We start from the raw sequence: 23,095 nt of genomic DNA on the forward strand, positions 1-23,095 counted from the left end.
TTACCTATGAAATTTTCATTGATATCATTGATAACTCTAAATTCTATATTCTTTGGGCAATTGCTAGAAATTTGAGTGTTTATAACAAATTTTGATACAAAATTGAAAATGACCCAAGTGCAAAGCAGCAAATCCTAAAGCTGTATTTCTTTATATGTTTTTATTCTATTGGTTTTAAAACTTAGCATATTCATCAATCTCAGAAATTTTTTCTTCATTTTAGAAAGCATTCTGTGCTATCCATTTCCTCTGGTTGTATCATACAGAAATAAGCATTATATTCCAAAATGTGACAGTGAACTTTAGTGCATGATCCATGTAGCTAGCAGGGTCCTGAAAGGGGATGATGAGAGATTAAGAATAACTTAGACATATATTAAAAGGAAAGCTGGAACCACGTAGGACTTGACCTTTCTGGTGGGGAAGTAGTGACCACCCAGCATGGTTGGCATCTTTATTTACACACAATAAAAATGGGTGAAGTGCAAGACAGGGCTGAAGGTGCAAGGTCTCAGTGTTTTGCTGAGCACAATGAAAACCAAACATTTTTAGAGCTGTCTGTGCTGTAGTTAACAGGAAGGAACACCAAGGCCTGCCCGACTGGCTTTGCTCCAGTCCCAACAACTTGTTTATATGGCTTGCTTCTGGCACAGCTGCTCCCCGCACTCCATTCTACCTGATCAGCGCTTGTCACTAGTGACACGGAGCATGACACATACAGCAGCAAGTGAATGGCAAAGTAAATACTGTTGGCAAGAAGGAAAGGAAAGCACACATGCTTGCCTAGATTTTTTGAATAAATATATATGTTATTTCTGCTATTACATCGTTTCCGAATCACTTGGTGGATCTTTGAATACATCAGCAAGAGTATCCATCTTTTGCTAAAGCAACAGTCACTATAGGAGATTTTGTTATGTGATGGGTTTTTTGGCATTTACTATAAAAAGGAAAAAGTATTGACATCTGGAGTGATATTCATAAATTACTAAGTATGACACAAAATGCAACAAGCAAAGTCTTTACATGTAAATGATTCACGCACCACTAAACTTTTCAAGGCAGTTGCCTCTTTTATACCCTTCTGGAATTAGAGTAATCATAATTTTTAATCATTTGATTAAGCTTGGACGTATCTTACTTGTTCTTATAACATAAATGTGCTGGTGAGCCTACAGTCTATCCTGAAAGCTGTAATATTGTATCTGCCTTTCCTGGCCCTTTACTTTTACTTCACAGGTAAACACTTTTAATTTTGTATCTAGTATTTCTGTAGAAATTAATCTCATCATGTGTATGTATACAACAAATAAAAAGATGCATGTGCCTAAATAGGCTTTAATTTTCTTTTTTCTTTAGCCCTATTACTAAGATTCATCTGTGTTGTTTCTGTAATTCATTAACACTTGGTGAACATATCCTGTGATTTGTTTATTCATTTTTCTCTTAACGGGCACTTGAAAGGTCTGAAGCTGTTTTTATTTTAAACTATGATGTAGCAGTGCCTTTCTGTGTATCTCTGGTATTTACTTTAGAAGAAAATTGCTGGGTCATAGAGTATACAAATATTAAACTTTTTGAGATTTTACTAAAGAAATTATTTTTAACAAAATGATTTACTAACACTTAGCATGTCAGAATCCTTAGTTTTGGTGAAAATTTTTGAAAAATTATATGCATATTGAATTGCATCATGAATTTATATGCATTGTGAATTATATCATGAAACGATGCAATGTAATTTTTCAAAAATTTTGATGAGATTAACTTCATCTATTTATTAGTCAAATTCTTTTGAAGGAAATACTTATTCCAGTCTTTTCTCCATTTTTCTTATTAATCCATATTTTAAAAATATACCTCATACTAATCCTTTCAGTTTATATGTTGTAAGTATCTTCTATTTTGTAGTTAGTCTTGTCATTTTCTGTAAGATGTCTTTTAAATTTAACATGGCCAAACTTATCAATATCTTTCTTTATTAATTAAGTTACTTTACCTCTTTTTTATTTTTATTTTTTATTCAATCCCAAGGTTGTGGGATTGAACTCACAACCTTGTGCTTGCAAGGCAGGCACTTATTCTGCTGAGCTAAACCCCCAGCCCCAAATTAAGCTACTTTAAAAGCACAGATGTACACAAATACATAAGAGGCATTCAGTATATGTACAAAAATGTACATATACTGTGTAAAAAAATTGTGTCTATATATTTACAAGTTTTTATGATTCTTAATCTTATGATTTCAAGAACAAGCTACATTTAGAATGGGGGTTATCAAAACATGTATGTTTATTGGTTGCAATTTGTTTCCTGAGTTGAAGATTGTGAAAAAAAGTACATCATAGCATTGAATAAATATTATATTTTACCTCTACTTATTATAATCAAAATTGCAATTTCAAAGAATGAACTGCTTATTTCTTTTTTATCTCAGGTCAAAAATTTTTACATTATACTCAATGACTATGTTCTCTCAGAATCGTTATGTCTCCTGATACATATTTCTTATACACTGATAGGAGGATAATGATACATCCAAAATGTAAGGGACAGCCCATGATATCTTCTGAGTCTTAAAATAAGTGCTATCATATAAAGTCATGGCTAATTCCTTTTGAGTTCCTCTAAGCACCAAATGTATGCTAAACACCTCATTGATAGTAAGACATGCAGTTCACACACTAATCTGATGAGACAGGCGCCTCTGTGCTGTCTGCATGTGGTAATGTGTACTGAGACAGAGATCAAGGAACTTGTCTTCGCTCGGGAAAACTACAATCTGAAGTCAAGCTATCAGGTCCCTTGAAAGTAAGAAGACACACTCTTCAAAACACCTCCAGGGAGCAGGTGAAAGTGCCCCATGGTTAGTAGCGACTCCACAGCCCTACAACACATGGGCAGTGAAATCTTCCAAGGACTTTTACTCTTTTGAAACTAGTGGATAGAACCTGTTGCTTGTGGGTATTCACATTCTTTAATTTGCAGAAATTCATAGTCTTTCCATTTACCGTTGAAGTCATTTTTGTCTGTGGGCACAGTGTGCAGTGTGACCTGTTGCAGGGAGCTGCCCCCAAGTGAGCCTCCTGCATTATTTGCTCTGTCTGCTGGGGACATCTGGGTTGCAGCCAGAGCAGGTTCTGTTCTCAACTTGTGTGTGTCAAAGAATTGACTGCTGGCCTGTGCTTTTTTTTAGAATGAAAAAAAATCTTATACAACCAAACCTCCGCTCAGTAGAAAATGAAAGAAAGAGTAAAGGGATTTGCAATTTAGAACTAGAGACAATAGGACTTCTAGGTCCTTTTCTGCTGTCTTGTCAGTGAAGATTGCTGCACAGGAAATCTTTAATCAGGAACAAATCATCAGTCTTCTTACTACACAGAGCAGCCTGAGAAGTACAATACATGAGTCTGTTACTTAATGATTTTTGTGCGAAGATAAATTAATATGAAGTTGCTTTTTGACTAGTCTTTTTAATAACATTCGTTTTAAGCCCAGCAGTTTGAAACCAGAAATACTGAGAAGGCAAGTGAAAAAATGCAAACGAGCTGAGTGTCCTGAGGGTGAGGAGACACTCTCCAACAAGCAGCAGCAAAATATCCTCAGTCTGTGTTCATCCGACCTTAGTCCATGTGCAGCAGCTAAACCCGCCCTTCCACTGCAGCCCACTGCCTACCATGCCTGCCCCTGGCTGTCATCTCTGGCTCAGAATGGCTGCTGTGTGCAGTAGAAAGCAAGCATTAGACTGGGTCAGAGTAACACATTTCCATGCAAGTGCTATTCATTAATAGAGAAGTATTGCAGTCGGGAAAAAAACAAACAAACAAAAAAAAACCCTTGCAAATGTTTGGTTTCTTGTAATAGAGTTCTTGATTGTGCTATTTGATTAAGTGCTTTCATTGATTCAACTGTATTAACCTCATTGTGTAAAGCATCCGCATGTATGAGAAAAAGCCGGTCACTGTCTTGTAATGGGATGTAAGAGACATCCTCGGTCATTTCCTTATTGGATGAATTCGGAAGCTGGCACATGTGGCTTAGCATTGACTTAATTTCCTGTAGCTGTGACCTTGGTCATGAACCGCTGGAGATTCTCAGGCTCGTGCACGTAACAAGTGCTCCCTAAATGTTATTGGGAGGAAGGAAAGCAAGAGCAGGTCATCAAATAGTTGCAGGCTATGACAGATTTTATATTATTTTATAACATTTTATATATGTTTTTATGTTTTTTATAACATTTTTCTAAATTTTGGCATACTTGAAATTCAAACTGAGCAAGAGATTGGCCTCTGTGCTGTAAGATGACAGCTATAAGTTGAGTTGATCTTAAAGCTACATTTATCTTGCCGTTTGAATTTTACTAACAAGTAATTATTTTTAATTCGTTTCAACCACATTAAAGGAATAATTTGGGGAGAAGTATATCTATCCTATATATTTACTTCAAACCGAGTCTTGGCTAACCAGGATAGCATTCCCAAGCCATCATTTTGTTGTAAATTAAAGTTTTATTTGATTATCCGCTTGGTGTTTTCAAGGAAACATTCAGAGACATTGTGCATTTTTATTTTTGTGTGCAATTCAAAGAAAAATCTGTCTGAAGGCATGTTTTAGAATTTTCACTGCTACACTTGTTAAATGAGGAGCTACAGCTAATCTGTCTGAAACCTCAACACTTGGGAAGCCGAGGCAGAGAGGATCACACGTTCACGCCCTGAGTAGCAACAGAGTCATTTAGTGACATCTTTACTCCAAATGAAAAATTTTTTTAAAGGGGTGGGGATATAGCTCGGTGTAGTGGCTCTGAGTTCAATCTCCGGTATAGTTTAAGAAAAAAAAAAAGTTACATTTGTTAGCCTCAGGAGATCGCTATAAAATGTAGAAATAAAATTAATTTCTCCAAACACACGGAAAGAGAGCGAGCTCCCTGTAGCTTATGTCAGTTGTCAGAAGAGAGGGATGTGCTGTTCTCCACTAAGTCTCTATACCTCCAGCAGGTTTTAGTTAACATTATTGTGACAGTGAACGACCCCAAAGAGGGCTCCCTGGTTCATTTACAGCCCCTTCCTAATAATGTACAGCTGTGTGAACACGGTCACAGCTTCCAGCACAGGGCAGAAGAGGGAGGGGGTCAGTCCGTGTGGTTCTGGTGGGCACTGATGGACCACTCCTACCTTCCTCAGTCTGCTGCCAGGAGCCTGCTCCTCAGCTGGGCTGGGGGCTTGAAAAGCTACTCACCGGTCTTTGTTTCTCAGGGTAGCGATCAAGAAGCCAGGGCTCTTTGTGCAGTGAGTGACAAAAACTGAAGAGGAACAGGTTTCAAATTAAAGCCCTCAAGGTTCCGAATACAACCTGAACTCGGTAATAGTTATTCTTCTGTACTAACATCCACATGGGTGTGGGGATACACAGTAATTTGGAGGAGAATTGCTAATGCTTTGACAGCATTAAATGTAATCACATGTTTGTAAGGAAGGCCCCAAATGTAGCTTTGGGCACAAGTTTAAGAAATTGTCTTATTTTGTTGGCTTGTAATGGTGGTAATTAACTTTCAGACTTGTTTTCTGAAGAAAAGCAATGAATATAAAAAAGGAATGACAGTTTTACTGTAAAATTTTAAAAAGAATTGTAGGGTCATTCATCTTTTATTTGGGGAAAGCATTGTTGAAAAGTAACAGAGTACACACTACATACAATACTAAATAGAATAAAGGTAATAAACAGGTTAAAAAAAAAGGTAACTGTAGCCCAATTCTGTAACAAGGTTAAAGTTTTACTTTTTAATCCTTAATATTGGCACTAAATGTTAATTTAGAGCCAGCCTTACAGAGCCTCAGCAATTTATTGCTTGAATTATCAGAAGAAATAATGTCTTAATATTTACATATTGTTCTCCTTGTTAAATTTTATAAGTTTGCTTTTTTTTTGAAGTTGGAAAATCTTTGTTGTAAGAGACTTGATGGGAAGGAGACGGTCAAGGAAAGACAGTTTAGATTGTCTGACTTTGTATTTTTAGTTTTCTCTTTACCCATAAAAATTCACCAATTCTAAAAATTCACCATATTCTGTTTACTTGCTTTTACAGAAAGCAGGAGAAGATATCAAAAGCAGAAAAAGAACAAACTGACTTCAGATTCTGGAAATGTTTGCACTTGTATTTATGATTGGCTGCAGGAGTTCTAGGGCTTGATCTGGTGATGTTTTAAGACAACCATAGTGATTATTCTGATTTCATTAGAAGTGTCAGTGAAACAGCCCCAAATCTGCAATATCAGTTAAGGCATATTTTTATAGAAGCTTAAACTAAAGCCTCTAGGGAACATTAGTGCAACTTCATTCACCCAAAATTTAGTGGGCCCTGATGGTATTAAGATTTCAAGCAAAAGGATTCATTGTAAAACCCCCAACTCCTTAATTGATAGCTATTTTCTTTGAACTCCCTCCTCACTTCTGAGAGTTCAGTTATATTGTGTCATCCATTTATGACTTTTTAACTACTTTATCCTTCCTGCTGTGTTTCTTGTCTTTATCAATAATAGAGGTAATACATATTGGAAGCTTTTCTACTACAACTGACGAATTTCAGTAATTGGTCCCTTGAACTTTTTGTGTAAGAAACATGATCATTCTTTGAAATATCTCCTTGAAATTGGAAAATAGGTGGAAAAATACTTTTTCACTTGCTAAAATGATCTCTACATTATGTTGATTTATTTCAGATACACCTTAGAAAAAGGGTGGCAAGAATTGTCATAATTAATAAAAAGTAAATGTTTGATATTTGAGAATGAAGAATAAATATTGGCACATGGTCCTTAAATACATAGACACCATACATAACACTGTACTTCTTCAAGGGACGTTTAATTATTGAGGCTCTCTGTGGTTTTATTTCACACATGCGCAAAAAAAAGTTGAAGAAGAGAAGAAAGAAAGAGTTGCAGGGAAATGGTGCAAAATGAAAGTCAGAAATATGTCAGGCACAATAATCAGTTTCTTTTTTGTGCATAATGGCATTTGGTCTGTTTTATGTGCAGTTGGAATAAAATTATGGCAAAGTCAATGACCATCCCTCCCACCCAGATGTTCACTATGATGTTCTAGCAGGGGACACACAGCCTGGGCATGTCACATACTCAGATGTCATTTAATCAGCGAGTTTGGTTGTCAAAGTGAGCCCCTCTGGGAATGGTGGGGATGATTTGATAGGGTGAAGTGTAGGAAAATTTTTTCCCAATAAAAAACAAGCAGGAATTTGAGGAGCTCGGGATAGTTGGATATTCAGTCATGGAAAATGTGGCCACAAGTGCTGAGCCAGCTGGACAGCTACATGTAAAAAAGAAAGAAAGAGAATCTAAATAGGGGTCATACACCCTTTATTAAAAAATTAATACAAAATTAATCATTGGCCTAAATGTTAAACCTAAAACCAAGAAACTCATATATAATAGCAAAGGAGAAAATTTAAAGAATGTTGAGAGTGGGAATGTCGTGTGTGTGTGTGTGTGTGTGTGTGTGTGTGTGTGTGTGTGTATTATGACAAAGATACCATTCAGGAATGAAGAATTGATAATCAAGAATTTATTAAAGTTAATAACTTTTCTTTTTTTTTTGGTCTTTTTCCTTTTTATCGGTACCAGGGATCGAACTCATGACTGCTTGCCTGCAAGGCAGGCACTTATGCCACTGAGCTAAATCCCCAGCCCCTAAAGTTAATAACTTTTCTATGAAAGCCAATGTCCAGATAATGAGAAAATAGACCACAGTCTGAGAAAATATTTATAAATGACAAAGAATTATGATCCAAAATATACAGAGAATTCATAAAATTTAAAATGGGCAAAAAATATCTGGACATGGTGGTACATGCCTTAATTCCAGTACTCAAGAGGCTGAGGCAGGGGGATCCCTGTGAGTTTGAGGCCAGCCTGGGTTACATAGAGTTCAAGGCCAGCCTAGATTACATAGCAAGACCCTGTTTTAACACACACACACACACACACACACACACACACACACACCCCTGCCTCATATCCCCTCACCCTGCCACCATGAGCAAAAGACTTGTACACCTTACCAAAGAACCTATGAAATTAACAAAGAGATGGAAACATGTTAAATATCTTTGTAAATGGCAAATGAGGGCAATGAGATACCATAGGACTTCTGGAGTGACCAAAATCCTGCACATTGACAGTGATGAGCAGGACCACATGGAGCAACAGAAACTCTCCTTGATTGCTGGTAGGAATGCAAAATGGTACACTTGCTTGGAAAAGAGTGTGGCAGTTTCTGATAAAATTAACCATACTCTTACTATACCCCCCAGCAATCATGCTCTTTGCTGTTATCCAGATGAATTAAAAATTTATTTCCGCAGAAAAATTCATAACTGGCTGTTTATAGCTATGTTATTTCCCTGTCATCAACTTGGGACCAATCATGTCCTTTAGTAAGTCTAATGGGTAAATAAGTTGTGTTATTTATATTCACACAATAGAAGCATCATCCAGCACTTTAAAAATGAGCCATCAAGGCAGAAGCCCTATGGAAGAAGCTTAAACGCGAAGCACTGAGTTAAGGAGCCCATCTTAAAGGCTGCATACTCTCCATGGTTTAGTTGCTGTGTGACATCGTTACCAGAAGTAAGTGGGAGGAGGGACAGATGAGCAGAACCAGAGGACTTCAGGGCAGTGAAACTGTTCTTGTGAGACTACAATGGTGGGTGCAGGTGAAAACACTCTTGTACAAATCAGGACTTAAACACACCAAGAGTGAGCCCTGGTGTCGGCGAGGGGCTTCCGACAGCAATGCTGTCATTGCAGGTTCCTGAGTTGTAACAAACGTGCCGCTGTGTTGCAGGGTGTTGGCCATGGGGGAAGCTACGGGAAACCTCTGCCCCTGCTGCTCATGTTTCACTGGGAAAATAGTTTATTGAAAAGTGGCTGAGGGCTTTTAAAGAAGGAGACTTAAGATCTCTCAAGACATCCACTAGGCCATGAATTCATGTGTACCCTCTTCCCCTGCCTCAGAGCCCCAGCCAAAGGCTGTGTGTCCTCCGGTTAGTGGTGACTTGGAAGAGTAAAGAGCTTGGGACAGGGGCAGGCATGTAAAGTGGAAAGAGCTCTCAGGACAAATCAAGGCACAGCCAGAGTACCTGCCAGAAGCAGCTGTGAGCTGGATGGCATTGGCCTTTCCCCAAAGGCACTGATAATGCTAATTGTTGGGGGTTGCACTTTGGCTGTGTGGACAGTGGATGGAGAACTGTTCCTTACTTGCACAAAGGATCTATTTTAATTCGTGCTTTGTAATGCCTCCATTTGAATAGAAGGGGGATAATATACTGAAGAAATAAGTGTTAGGCAGATAATAGATACTGTGTAGAGCTGTTAAGTGGATGGAGAGAAAATGTAAGAGGCAAAGTTGACACCAGATGGATAAGGATAAAAGTAGTAACTATAATCATTACATGAAAACATTTCATTTCTTTTCATTTTTTGAAAGTGCCAAAGTCATTTTATAAGGACATAAAAATGAGCAGATTTTAAGCTAATGCTTATGGATACATCTTCAGATTTTTAAAGGAAAATAGATTTTTAAAAAAAATTCTAAACTGTGACATAAGGAAATCTCATAGTTCAGTCAACTAGAAGGGAGATAAAATAATGTCCAGGCATTTCTTAATTGGAAATTTCTTTTTCTCAGCCCAAAAAGAAAATTTCCATCTGTTCTAGCATCTGCTGACTGTGGTTCAAGTATTTCTCCAATTTAACAAGTAGGTGCCTCATTTGTGACATCTGGGGATTGTGATAAGGAAACACACACAAAAAAAGTTACGGTTGGTGACGAGCTTCATAAGGTTTGCATATTTTTTCTATGCACGTCTCAAAATAACTGATCACATAGTACTTTCATACAGTTTAAAACATGAGCTTTGCATCAATGCAATATTAGAATTGTATTTTCTTTTCTATTCTGTTTACCATAAGAAGAGCAGAAAGAGATTTTCCTGCTTATGCTCTTACCAGAACTTGCAAAATGTGATTTCTAGGATGGTTTGTGCCTTTGTATAAGTAGCCACATTTTCTTTGACTCAGTCTGTTCCCTGGTAAAAAGTCCAATTCAATTGCCCATCTATTTCAAATATTCTGGAATATTGAGGAAGGAAATTTGCTAGAAATATGTGCTATGAATGCAAACAAAGATCATTACATTTAACATTTCTACCATCTCTTGGAAACTTTAGATTTTGAAAGTTTTAATTTCTTGTCTCATTTGAAGAAAACAATCTTTAAGAATGTAGCCACTGGACTGTATAAACTTGTCACCACTGGCTGGACTATATAAACTTGTCGCCTTTTAAAATGTTTGTTAATGTTTACATTTTGTATTTGTCTCCATAGGATACAATGTCTCCAGTATTTTATCCTACTTTTCAAATTAGCATCAGGCATTCAGTGAAGCAAAAGGTTTTGTGCAGTCATTTTCTTTCTATCTTTCACATTTGGACATTGAAAAGTGAAAGGTAATGATTTTTATTGGATTTGGCCATGTGCCCAGAGCAGGCAGGCCTGGCCTTCTGCTTCTAAAGTGTATTCTAATTCTGCTTTTGTTTGAAATGATTTCCTGTAGTCTCACAACAGAGATCATCCTGATGGCCTTGTCAAGACTCTAAGCTGGCTCTAAGGTGACCTGAGAATTCTGTGTCCTTGATCGGTCCTAGTGAACCGATCCTCAGACTGAACCAGAACTCACACACCTTTTAGTATGGAAAGCTGTTGGTTTAAAGTCATTTAGAATTGCTCTATGGGAAAGAGACTTTCTGGTTCATTTCTTCCTTTTTTATTTGGTTGGAATTTCACGAGCTAATCCAACCCCAACCCTAACCCTAAGTAAGGAATCAAAGAATCTGACGTAGACTTGTCTGGTATCATAAAAGGCAAATCTTTTGGGGGAGCTTAATTCTTTCTCTAATTACCAGATCAAAGTACAAGTTTCCTTTCACATTCTCTCAAGGAGAAAAGAATACCCGAGTCTTTTATCCTTCAGTGAGCCTCTTTTTCAACTTTCTAGAATCATGTATTTTCTAGTTAATACCTACTAATAGCTTTGGTATTAAGAATATTAAGAGAGTCAAAATGGAGCATGAGACACACACACACATCCAGAAAATACATGAAGAGATACCAAACCACAACTTCATTAGGTAAACAAATCTAAACAAAAATTAAATGGTATTTTATACAAAATAGACTAGCAAGGATTAAGCAGTCTCTCAATGCCAACTGCGGGGGTGAGGCTGTGGATCAACGGGATATCTTTTTCATTGCTGGCAGGAATATAAATGGGCTCGACTTCTTTTAAAGAGAATTTCAGATCTTATATACTAAAGCATTTGAAGATCAAGAATTTTACATTCTTATGCTTGTATGGCTACACATATCAGGAAGCATGTATGTGTGTGTTTGTGACAGTCTCATATGGGAAGCAGGTCCACTGTGGCCCCTGAATAAAGCAGTGATGATCATGGATAATGATTTTCATGACTGATACACATCCAAAAAACTAAACAAAACATGAGAGACTAAGGGCATCTAACATATCACCTAATATGTGAAATGTCTGTCACTGTTTGTTAAATGGATAAATAATAAAAATTATTCACTGTGGATACTATATGACTTTCTAGGTTTTAGGCACCTTTTCTTGACTAAACTATTTCTTCCTGATGAGCCAAATAAGAAATACTAAAAACCTGTCTATTAACTATTTTCTTTTCACTTGGTGATTCTGTATCATAGTCACTTTAGTACCATTTTGCTGGGACAAAGATTCTAAATTTTTCCTCTGGTCCATCTGTTCATCTGAGCTAGCTTATAAATTTTCAGAGGGCAGCGGCCACACTTTCAGGTTCTTTTTTCTCTTATAGAACAGAGTGCACAATTAATAACTGTTTAGACTTAATGGTCAATCAAAAATGTACTGAATTTTATTCTATGAAAAATCTATTTTGCAAAGAACAATTCATGGTCAAAAGAAGAATGCTTCAACTAGGCTAAATGCTGTATGAATTACAGTGAGCAATTTGAAGCAAAATTTAATATATAAATTGTCAAGGTGTAGCAATTATTTTTGTGTGTGGAAATGTATTTGTGACAAATGTAAGGAAATCTTTATGTGGTAGTTCTACGATGTAATGAAATTCTTAGTTTGCAAAGCGTGAATGACAGAAAAAATTGTATATCTAATATTCATCCAATTAAAACATGCTAGAGAGTGTGCCATGCTCATTATCTTGCTGAGAAAAATGGAACCCAGAAAGCTGTTGATATTTCAGTTTGAAGAGGTTATTTTTGTTGTGGTTGTTTAATCAAGTACTAATCAGGAGAAACGTACTTTATAATAGGAGATCTGACATCAAAACTACTCGGGCAGTTAGCTTTAAATGATTATTCTAGAACTATGTTAGCCAATTTCCAATTAAATTGTACTTCCTGTTATCATAGTGGTTACCATAGGCACAAATTTAGAGTAAAAAGAGAAAATCTGCTTCCCCACCTATTCCCCTCACGCCACAACCTTCTAGTATACAAATTAATCAGTGTTTATCAGATGAGAAGCTTTCAATGGAAAGTGACAGAAATTGCCAACCAAAATAACAACCCAAAGCTAAATCTAATGTATAGTTGAGTACCATGTACCTCCTATGATCCACATTTATTGGTGGTTTCATTTCCTCCCGTGGCTTCACCTGAAGGCAGGCTGTGTAGAGGTCACACAGCTCATTTGCAGCAGAGAAACCTTCTCTACTTCAAAGGTAGGGCCACATCTGGGTTCTCCTAAGTGACACTGAAGCATGGTCCCACCTCAGACCCAATCACTGGATGCAGGGACGTGGGGTGAGATAAATGCCTCCCTATTACAGAGGCTGGGTCTAAATAGGGTTGCTACTTGGACCAAATATAGGCCACTTTTTCCGAGCTCATGCCTATGCTAAGGGGTTCAGTTGCCTTTGGTACCACACCTTTCAAATCAGTTCCACAGTCTCTTACATTTTGAATGATTGTGGGTGTTGTATAATTTTTTACATAGGGATAAGGAGGATTATGTGTCAAAATGAACTATTTTTTTGGTTTCTATTTTGTTGGGGAAAGCTGCAAGCTACTTCTTTACTGGGTAAAAGATCATGAAGAGGGAAATTGGAGCTGATTTTCTTCATTCAGACAGAAGTTGCTTGTGAGCCCAGGCTTATTATGTAAAGGGAAGGTGAAACTCATTGACTCAGGGAAAATCTGTATCAAGATACTTTGTGGTTTGGTAAAATTTTCTCCGTGTTAATTTTGCTGTGCATGCTGGGGGAAAAACCCAAGTGAACTTGTATTATCAAAGTCTTTTTATCTGAGTCCACTTCATCAGAGCATCAGCTAGGTCAGGATGATTTCAAATACACTCAACACACACACACACAAAAACCACTTAGGAAGGTTCGAGGTATGAACTTGCACAGATGCACTGCTTACAAAGGAATCCAACGTGTGAACAATTCTCCCAGAATGGAGCTCATTCATAAGTCAGGGACTTGCTGTAATTTCACCCAGAGAAGTCCAGACCCTGAAGGGAGGCAGATACCTGTCTATAGGATCACAAAAAGCCACGAAGAAGAGTCTTTGCAGAAGTCTGTGGCTGGGAAACCTGTCTGTCCTAACAAGCCTCTGTGGTGACAATGGTTTATACAGAAAGGGTGAAAGAAGCAGCTTGTAGAAATTTAGGCAAAGACATATTTGACTTTATTCTCTTCCAAAAAAAAAAAAAAAGTAATACGAACTTTTACATAAGGAGTAACAAAACCCAAAATGTGTAAATCTTGTTGTAAAAAAGAGAGGGAAAAAAGTCCTCTAAAGTATACAACTGCAGGTGTGTTTAGGGGTGTTAAATACCTGACCATATTGATGTTTTTGGTTGGATCATTGAACACAACTGCTTGCAGTCTCTCTGTTTGAATGTTCACTTTGTATGCTTTGATACTGTGACTTGAGCAACTATCTCTAAGATGATAATGTGATAATGTGTAATCTATTAACTGGTGATTTCTTACTGTTTTTTTGTTTTTGTTTTTGTTTTTTGTAGTTCTGTATTACTTGTACCCTTACACCACTTTGTTTTGTTTTGTTTTTTCTCTCTTTCCTTTTAAATAAAATTTAAAAAAAAAAGAAAAGAAATTTAGGCAAAGAGGCCGGGAGAGACAACAGGCTCACCTGTTGGAATGTGTTGGAAGGGGTCAGCTAAGTGCAGTGTGGGCGGAGGTGACCACAGACATGGCAGTTGAGTGTGGGCTATGAAGTGAGGCAGAGGGCTTGAGTGCCTCCTTTCCCTTCCTTCCTCCCTCCTTTCTTCCTCTTTTAATGCTCCTGCTGGTGAATCAAGAAACTGAGGCAACGCCTTCAGACTGTAGAAACTTTTGCAATTCTATTTTGCTTGGTTAAAGAAGAGTAGGCTTTACTATTTCCTTTTAATTTGGTCCTGTGGGGGAGCAAGTGATTACTTTTAATATCAGGAGGATTTATGTTCTTCCTCGTATCTCTGGTTGGTGATCTAGGTCCCACTAATTTTACCTCACTGAACAAATCCTGAAATTTAGAGTCGTTCCTAAAATTCTGCTTTCTCCCCCTTTCTAATTTTCAAAGCTGACCACAGAGAAAATTGTGCCTAAGAGGAATCGTTCCCAGATCATCCCAGATCATATGCTATGGCAAAGGGGGAGCCATAGCATATCAAAAGAAAAAATGACACAGTTGGAAGAGGAGAGTGATAGTTGGTCAGCTGAGAGGAAAGACAGCCAGAGTGGGCACTGGTGCTGTGAGGGAAAGCTGGCTCGTGGAGCCGTCAGACTTGTTGGCAGGGACATCTCAGTTCCCAGTCAAGCCTCCTTCACCAGATGCCATTGAACAATCACGTAATTGACTGCCTTCCTCTTCAAATTTGATGTTCATGAAGCAAACTACTAATTATATTTTGGCTTCCCCATAAGGGAAAATATTCACAAAACAAGTGTGTATTCAACTGGAATGCTTGGGGCTAAAAGATAGCAACATCACACTGGACTTAGAAAATATCAGTGGAAAACCTGGTCAGAAAATATATTGGCAAATGTAAAAGGAAATAAAGGTGAAGATCAGAGTCAATCCAAATCAAAAATGGAAGCCTCAAGAGTATCAGGTCTCTCATAGACAGTGAAGTCTGTAACTTTTTTTTTTTTTTTTTTTTTTTTTGTCTTTTTCCTTTTTATTGGTACCGGGGATCAAACTCACGACTGCCTGCTTGCAAGGCAGGCGCTTATGCCGCTGAGCTAAATCCCCAGCCCCTGTATGTTATTTTTTGGGAGACCTGTCAAGTTAGGACCTGAAGATACAGTAATGAACAAGATTCTCATGTTCTTTGCCATTGTGGGCCAACATTCTACTGGAGAGAAACTGATTATATAATAGCAATTAGAGAATTGATAATAATAATTATAATTGCTATTTTTATTAACAGGAGACAATGAGTAACTTAAAAGCCTGGAGTATAGTGTCTGCTCTAGTCTACAGGATCAAGTAAGATTTCCTGCAGAAAATGATGGTTCCTGGGCATGAAATCTGGAGCAAAAGAAGAATGAATTGTGTTGGAGAGCAGAGCAGAAGGGTTCAAGATTGTATTAGCTAAGGCCTTTGTTATAAACCATAGAAGATAAATGATTAATCAGCAGGTTAGTGAATATTGGGGGTGCCACGGAACTGGCAGATTCTGAATTAAGATTAGAGAATGAGAAGAACCAAAATATGTGAGGCAGTGGCAAGCGCGGTTTGGAGTGCTCTGGGTAATTGTTTGCTTGGGTGCTGCCCTAGCTTGATATTTTTGCTGAATGGTAAGTAATTTTTCATCGTTGCTACATCTTTGTAGCAACAAACTTCCTCATAGTCCTGGGCAGAACATCTGATTTGCCAGATATGGTTCCTCTAGTGATGAAGTCTACAGATACTTGCTGGCTGGGATTCATGTATTGAGTGATCTTCTCCTGCATGGTATTAAAGCTGATGTGACCCAAGAGTGCCCCAAAAATCATGCCATGTTTTTTCTGAGGCCAGATCGTAAATGACACTGTCACTTCTGTCTGACCCTGGGGTCACTTCCCTTAAGGGAAGCCAGATGGCATATTGTAAGGGTGTGTATGCAGTGCTTTGGGAGTTTGGGTAGGAAGATCCCCATGTTTTGGGACTAGCGTACCCTCAAACTACTGGCACCAACTTGTTAGCTGTGTGGGTGAGGCACTTTGGAAATATATTGTCCAGTGCCAGTCAAGACTTCCACTGATACCTTTTTAAAAAAAAATTTTTTTTTATTTTGATGACAAAACTGAGAGAAATAAAACAGGATAGAGATAATCAAAACAAGACAATGAACATAATACAAGACTTCAAAACAAGACAAAAAGAAACCAACAATGGCTACCATGATGCCTCTTGCTATCTTCAGATTAACTTCCTCACCACCAGGCATAATAATATCAAACAAAGCAGAGCAGAATAAAACGAATCAAAACAAAACAATGAAAGCAATATAAGACTTCAAAACAATACAGTAGGAATACAGCAGGGGCTATTATAACACATCTTGTTATTTTCAAAGTAGGTATTTATACCATCAGACATAATAAAACAAACAAAACAAAACAGAGTAGTCAATCAAAAGAAAACAGTGAACATGACACAAGGCTTCAAAACAAGATGAATGCAAATCAATAATGGCTATCATAATACCTCTTGTTATCTTCAGAATAACTGCCTATATACCATCAGGCATAATAACATCAAACAAAACAGAATTAAATCAATCAAAACAAAACAATGCAAGCAATACAGGACTTCAAAACAAGACAACAGGAATACAACAGTAGCTACCATAATGCATCCTATTATCTTTAAAGTATCTGCTTATACCATCAGACATAATAAAATCAGAACAAAATAAAAATCAATCGAAAGAAAACAAAGCAATATGGCTTTCAAAACAAGATAACTGGAAATCAATAATGGCTTACTATAATACATTTTATTTTTGAAATAGCTATCCATGCCATCAAATATAAAATCAAATAAAACAAAATGGAATAAAACCAAGCTAAACAGAACAATGCAGGGTTTCAAAACAAGATATAGATTAACAATGGCCACTGCCTTCCCCCTCTAGACATCTCCTCCCCTTTCACCTTTACAATATCTACTGCGTGTTCTGGATTCCACTAACTCCTTTAGTTTTTTATACTAGGGAGACAACACAATGTTCCCTACATGACTCTGAACTATCACCCGTCAGCATGATCTCAGGTTTGTATCCAGTTAGCTACAAGAGCCTTGAGGTTATCTGTATAGCTGAGTAGCTTTCCATTGTATAGAAATGCCATGTCTTTCTTATCCATTCTGCGGTTGTGGACAAGCTACCCCTACTTTTTTCTGATTCCCTGTCACATTGTTTTGTCTCTTTTGACTTTTAGCCTATGAATTTGCTTTTTAGTTAAATGTGGTTCTTTAGTAAAGCATATTGATGGATCTTGTCTCCTGATCCAATCTGCCTGTGTTTCTTTTTATTGGTGAACTGAGGCCATCTACACTAATGGATGACCAACATGCACTGGTTCATCTCTGCCATGCTGTTTTCCTGCCATTGGCTGCCTACTTTTCTCCTCTAGTCAGTTGTCTGCCTCGCTTAGTGATCCCCTTCTGCCGCTATTCCTGAAACTGTGGTCTTTCTTTCTTTCTTTTTAAAAAAGTATCTCTCTAGAATGTCCTTCAGTATTCTTTGTAGAGTAGTTTGGTGGTCATTGATTCCTTCAGTTGTTCTTTGTCATGGAAATATCTTGTTCCTCTGTTAATTTTGAAAGATAGTTTTGCAGGGTACATCAATCTGTGTTGGAAGTTATTTTCTTTCAGGACTTTAAATACTTTACTTTAGCTCTTCTTGATTTGATGGCTTTGAGAAGTCTGTCATGATTCTGATGGGTTTTCCTTTATGATGATCTGGTTTTTTTTTCTAACAACTGTTTTAATATTCTGTTCTTGCTTTGAATTTTTGGAATCTTGATTATTATATGTCTGGGTATAGATTTATTGTGGTGATGGCTAGCTGGAGTTCTGTATGCCTTATTTATCTGTAAATCACATCCTTTTCCAATGTTGGGCAGGTTTCCTGCTATCATTTCTGTAAATAAAATTCTAATGTCATTTGTGTTGGCCTCTGATTTTTCACTGACATCTATTATTCTTAAGTTATTTTGCTTTGCATCATCTTGTAATGATTGAATTGTTATTTCCTGGTTCCTTGTTATTTTTAAGAGATCTTTCCTTTCATGATAACAGGCTGCACACCTGTCTTCAAGGTCTGAAAGTCTATCTTCAGTTTCTTTCAAGCGGTTTTGCCATCCTTCATTGAGGTTTTTAATTTCCTGCATATCTCTTTGAATCCGTTTCATGCATTATAAATCTCACTTATATTGTTCATTCATGGCTTCCATCATCTTCCTATGCACCTTTTTTTTTATCTATATCTTCTTTAGAGTTGCTTAGCAATTTTTTTATTATGTTTTTCATTTCGTCTTTTACCTGAGATAGTATTTCTGTTTTAGTTTCTTTTGTAGCCTCATGAAGTTGTCTCTTTACTTCAGTTGCCTTCACTTCAGAACTTCAGATACTTCAGCTTGTATGGCTCAACTCTTCCATGTTTTCATCTCTTGGACTTGATTGCTTGGGTTGGAGTCCAGGGACTGCCTTTTGCTTCTTCACCTTGACATTTTCTTGAGTTCTTCCAAATAAGCAGGTAGTTGGGTCCTCGGCACTTCCAATGTTGGCTACAATTTCTCTGGAGCATAAGTATTTGGTTCTTCTGGGTTCTCCTGGCCAGTGCCAGCTACAGGTATCCAGTGATGGCCACTGGGTGTGTTGGTGAAGGGCCAGCTGCTGTTTTTCCCAGTGTGTGCTGGCTACCTGGGGCAGAAGCCTCCTGAGGGCTGCTGGAGTGCATGTAGGGGCAGGGCCTGCCTCTGACTCCCAACCTGAGCTGGTTACTGGTGGGGAATATCTCAAGGCTTCCAATGATGTCTTAATTATAACCTTATGAGAAACTGGACCAGAACAGTACAGCTAAACTCTTGTCTTCCTGTCTCATAGAAACTATATCAGGGTAATAAATATTTATGTGTATAAGATGCTAATTTTTCAAATGTTTGGTATGAAAAAATAAATAATGAAATCACATGCTTGATTTCCATTTGCCAAGAAGACGGAGCTCCTTTCATTTTATAGAAATCATCTCAGGTTCAGAATTAATGTTTATAAAATTAATTTAATGAACACAAACATGGCTCTTCAGTGTACCAGACACTGTTTAAATAGTTTTCAAACACCAAACCACCTAATCCTCATAGCATCCCTGCTAGGTAGGCATACTATGGCCTGTTATTGAATTTATTATGCTCCTCACCCCATTCACATGTTGGAGGTCTAACTCGACTATGACTGTATTTGGAGTCAGGGCATCAAAGAGGTAGTTAAGGCAAAATGGCATCATGAGAGTGGGGTCTTACGGTTTCGAATGTCCCCCAAGAAACTCATCCACTCATAGGCAGGGATTGCAAAAGGTGATTAACATATGTGAGTTCTACAACTGACTTGATGTGAGGAGCAGGCACATGATTAGAGATGGATCACTGGGGGCATGACCTGGAATGGTGTATCCCCCTCCCCTACCTCCACTGCTGTTTCCTGGATGCTATAGTGTGATCAGATTTTTTTCACTATGCATCTGTGCCATGCCTTTCCCATAGATGTGGGTCAAAAAATAAAAAATAAAAACCATACAACTTTTCCTCCTTTAATTTGTTAAAGGATATGCTGTTGGACGTTTTGTCTTAGCAATAAGGGAAGTGACTAAGGCAGATTATGGTACCAAGTGCGGAGTTGTTGCTGTGAATATACCCAATTATGTGTTTTAGAAACCTTTGGAATCAGTTCAATGTGAAGTTTGGAAAAGGTAGGAAATGCCAGCTAGGAAATCCTAAAATGTAGTAAGTCTACCCTGATAGGCAATACTGCTCAGAGCTCAGATGACAAGAATAGTGATAGAAATGCTGATGGTAAGAACCAGACTTGGAAATTCCTAGTTTGGAAGGAAGAATTCATTCGTAGTTGAACTCCAGGCCATGTGTGTTATGCTCTGGAAGAAAATTTGTCTACATTTTGTTTATATCCTGACACTTTGCAGGAGACTGAGATTAAGGGTACTATACTAATTAATTTGGTGGAAGAAATTTCAAGGCATCCGAATGTTCAGTTTGCAGCATGAGTACAGTATGCTGTTTTTAGTCAGATTTACACTGAGAAACAGGAACAAAAAGCTCTTTTGAAAGTTTTGAATTTCACCAGAAAGGAGATTCCTGTAAAGTTGGAGTCTATGAAGTTTTGACCAAGAAGAACTTGATTGCTAAACAGATTAACATTAAAAAGAAGCCAAGTACTTTGCGTTAGTATAACGCAGAAAATGCCTTGCTGGAAAGACATCTCCATTCAGAAGCTCACGGGTGCAAAATGTAAAGCTCTGACTTGAAAGAGAGCTCTGGGTGTCCAGATCATTCAGGGCCAACTCTCCCAGAGTTCAGCCATTTAGGCACTTGTAAGCCTCCCAAACCATGATCCAAGGGTGGGGTCAGTTGCTGTTTGAGCTGGTGGGAGAGCTGGGTGTCATCAATGCTAAGTTGGTTTTATAGACATACAGAATGCAGGGTAGGGGTCATGGTGGCTTCTATTTAGATTACAGAAGAAGGCCTGGGAGGTCAGGCAAGTGTGTCAGTGAGAGAGAATAAAGACTGCTATGAAGCTGTGAGTGTGGACTGAAAGTGCAGTGGATACTTCAGGAAGTTGGAAAGTGGCTGCCTGCTGAGGAAGGCCACAGAGAGAGAGCAAAGCCTTCCCAGGGAAATGGCCATGGCGCTGCTGCAGGAGCTGCTGTAGGGCCGAGGATGCCCAAGATCTCTGGTGTTCATATGTTATCAAATCTGTCCCAGGGTCTGGACAGTGTTTAATGTTTGTCTTGCTGAGTTTCAGTTCTGCTTTGGTCCCAGTCCTTGCTGTTTCCCTCTTCTTCCTGTTTGGAATGGGAATGTTTGCCCTGTGCCACTGTGTGTCAGAAGTTTTTACATTTCTTTTTGATTTTTATAGAACTCATAGCTAAGAGGTTGCCTTGAATTTTAGAAGAGACTTTTGACTTGGACTTTTCAGTGATGCTAGAACTCTTAGGGACTGCAGCAACTCTTAGAGATGGATTAAATGCATTTTGCATAAAGAGATGCAATAATTCTTTTGGGAGTCGGGAAGGGGATGTTATGGTTTAGATCAAAAATTTCCCCAAGAGCTTCAAGCACTCATAGGCAGGGCTTTTGAAAGGTGATTAGATTATGGAAGTGCTGCAGCTGGCTTGCTCTGGGAGGAGGGGTCAGGTTAGAGGTCAGTCACTGGGGCATGACCTGGAAGGGTGTATTTGCTTCTTCAACTCCTTCCTTCTTTCTCTGTTTCCAGGCTGCTGTGATGTGAGGAGATTTTTTTTCTCCACCATGTCCCTCTGCCATGCCTTTCTTGCCCTGGAGCCAGCTGACCAAGGACTATGAAAGTGCACCCAGATAAATCTCTCCTCCTTTAATTTGTGGGTTTTGAGTATTTTGTACCAGTGACAAGAAAAGTGACTAAGAGAGGTCCTAATCCAGTATGACTGTTTTTCACCTCAGAAGTGGAAGAGACATGGAGGATACATGTGTATAGAGGCCAGCTGAGGACACAGCAAGAAGACATCCATCTGTCTGCAAAGGAGAGGCCTCAGGAGAGATTAGATGTGCAGCAACTTCATCTTGAGTGTGTAGCCTCTAGTACTATAAGAAAATAAATTTACATTATTTATGCTGCTCAGTCTATGCTATTTTGTTATGGCACCTTTAGATGAGTAATTCTAACAATGATATAGATGTGTAAGAGCAGGAGTATTGTGATTATTGCTTTGACTGTAATACACATTATGCTAGTTGCTTCTACCTTGTCCTTTATGGTTCAGATTGTACACAAAGAAACTGTGGCACAGAGATGTTGAAAAATTTGTCCAGTGTCACATAGCTTGTGGTGGTAATTGGAATCTGAAGTCTTTAAATTTACAATGCTGCAGCTCAATAAATGTAAGCAAGGAATTTCAGAAATTATACTTGCCTTCAGAACTTCTATCCTGTATGTTATTTTTAAAATTGAAGTTGTTGACATAGCTTCATAAAAATGGCCCTCAGAAGAGGTTTTAAATATTTTTGTCTTCAGGGAACAGATTAACTAAATGATCTATTCTGAATTTCCTGGGGTGTTTCAAATTTTTCACTTGAGAAATGTCAGTGTTTCCTGGGATGTACTAAGGTCTGCGTCTTTCTTTCTTACTCTCACAAGCTTTCAGGCTAGAATAAACTCTTATTGGCTATATCTTGGTCACAGACCCAATTGCCATCTCACTACCAAATGCAGACACCTTCTGTAGCTGTATAACAAACTCCTTTCCCTGTATAATTCCCTGAAAAATTCTTGGTGCAAGAATCTGCTTTTACCTGTTAATTTAACACAAATGTGCTCCAAGATATCCTCAGCCCTCACCTTGCACAGAGACACCCAGTGCCTGGAACATTTCAGTTATGCAAACTGCACTTTGCAAAACCAGAGCCCAATCATCCTTGGAGCAACAACTCTGAGTTATAAGCTCTGCTGTCCACAGGCAGCATTGCCGTGAGACTGGGCTTTGCACAAGAAAGCAGGGAATAGAGGAAACTGCTCATTCAAGGGATCTGACTTGCTTAAAGACAATCAAACTTTGAAAAGCAAACTTCCCAGAAGAAAATAACAAGCAAAGGAACACCAGTGCTAGCTAAGCCCATCTGTGTGGGTTGCATTTGGTTGGCTAGGTACTCCTCACTGTCCATCACTGCACCCTAAATGACTTCATTATACTTAGCCAAGACAGAAGAAATTACACAAGGCTCTTTCAGAAT

At 38.1% G+C, this 23,095-nt stretch overlaps 1 long non-coding RNA gene across 3 annotated transcripts in view; it reads left to right on the top strand.

Moving 5' to 3' along the window:
- LOC111754159 (uncharacterized) overlaps positions 1-21,986 on the top strand; it is an 84,292-nt gene extending 62,306 nt beyond the window's left edge. For 2 of the 3 annotated variants that reach the window (XR_002788868.2, XR_010050911.1), the window contains 2 exons: positions 15,535-15,745; positions 21,603-21,986. This is a non-coding gene — a long non-coding RNA (uncharacterized LOC111754159). The remainder of the gene's footprint in view (positions 1-15,534; positions 15,746-21,602) is intronic. The other variant, XR_010050910.1, reaches the window with a different exon arrangement.
- Positions 21,987-23,095: the final 1,109 nt, after the last annotated feature.

The sequence above is a fragment of the Cavia porcellus genome, unplaced genomic scaffold (assembly GCF_034190915.1).
Source record: "Cavia porcellus strain 051 isolate PalLab524CR breed Dunkin Hartley unplaced genomic scaffold, mCavPor4.1 scaffold_12, whole genome shotgun sequence".
In the NCBI taxonomy this organism is placed as follows: Eukaryota; Metazoa; Chordata; class Mammalia; order Rodentia; family Caviidae; genus Cavia; species Cavia porcellus.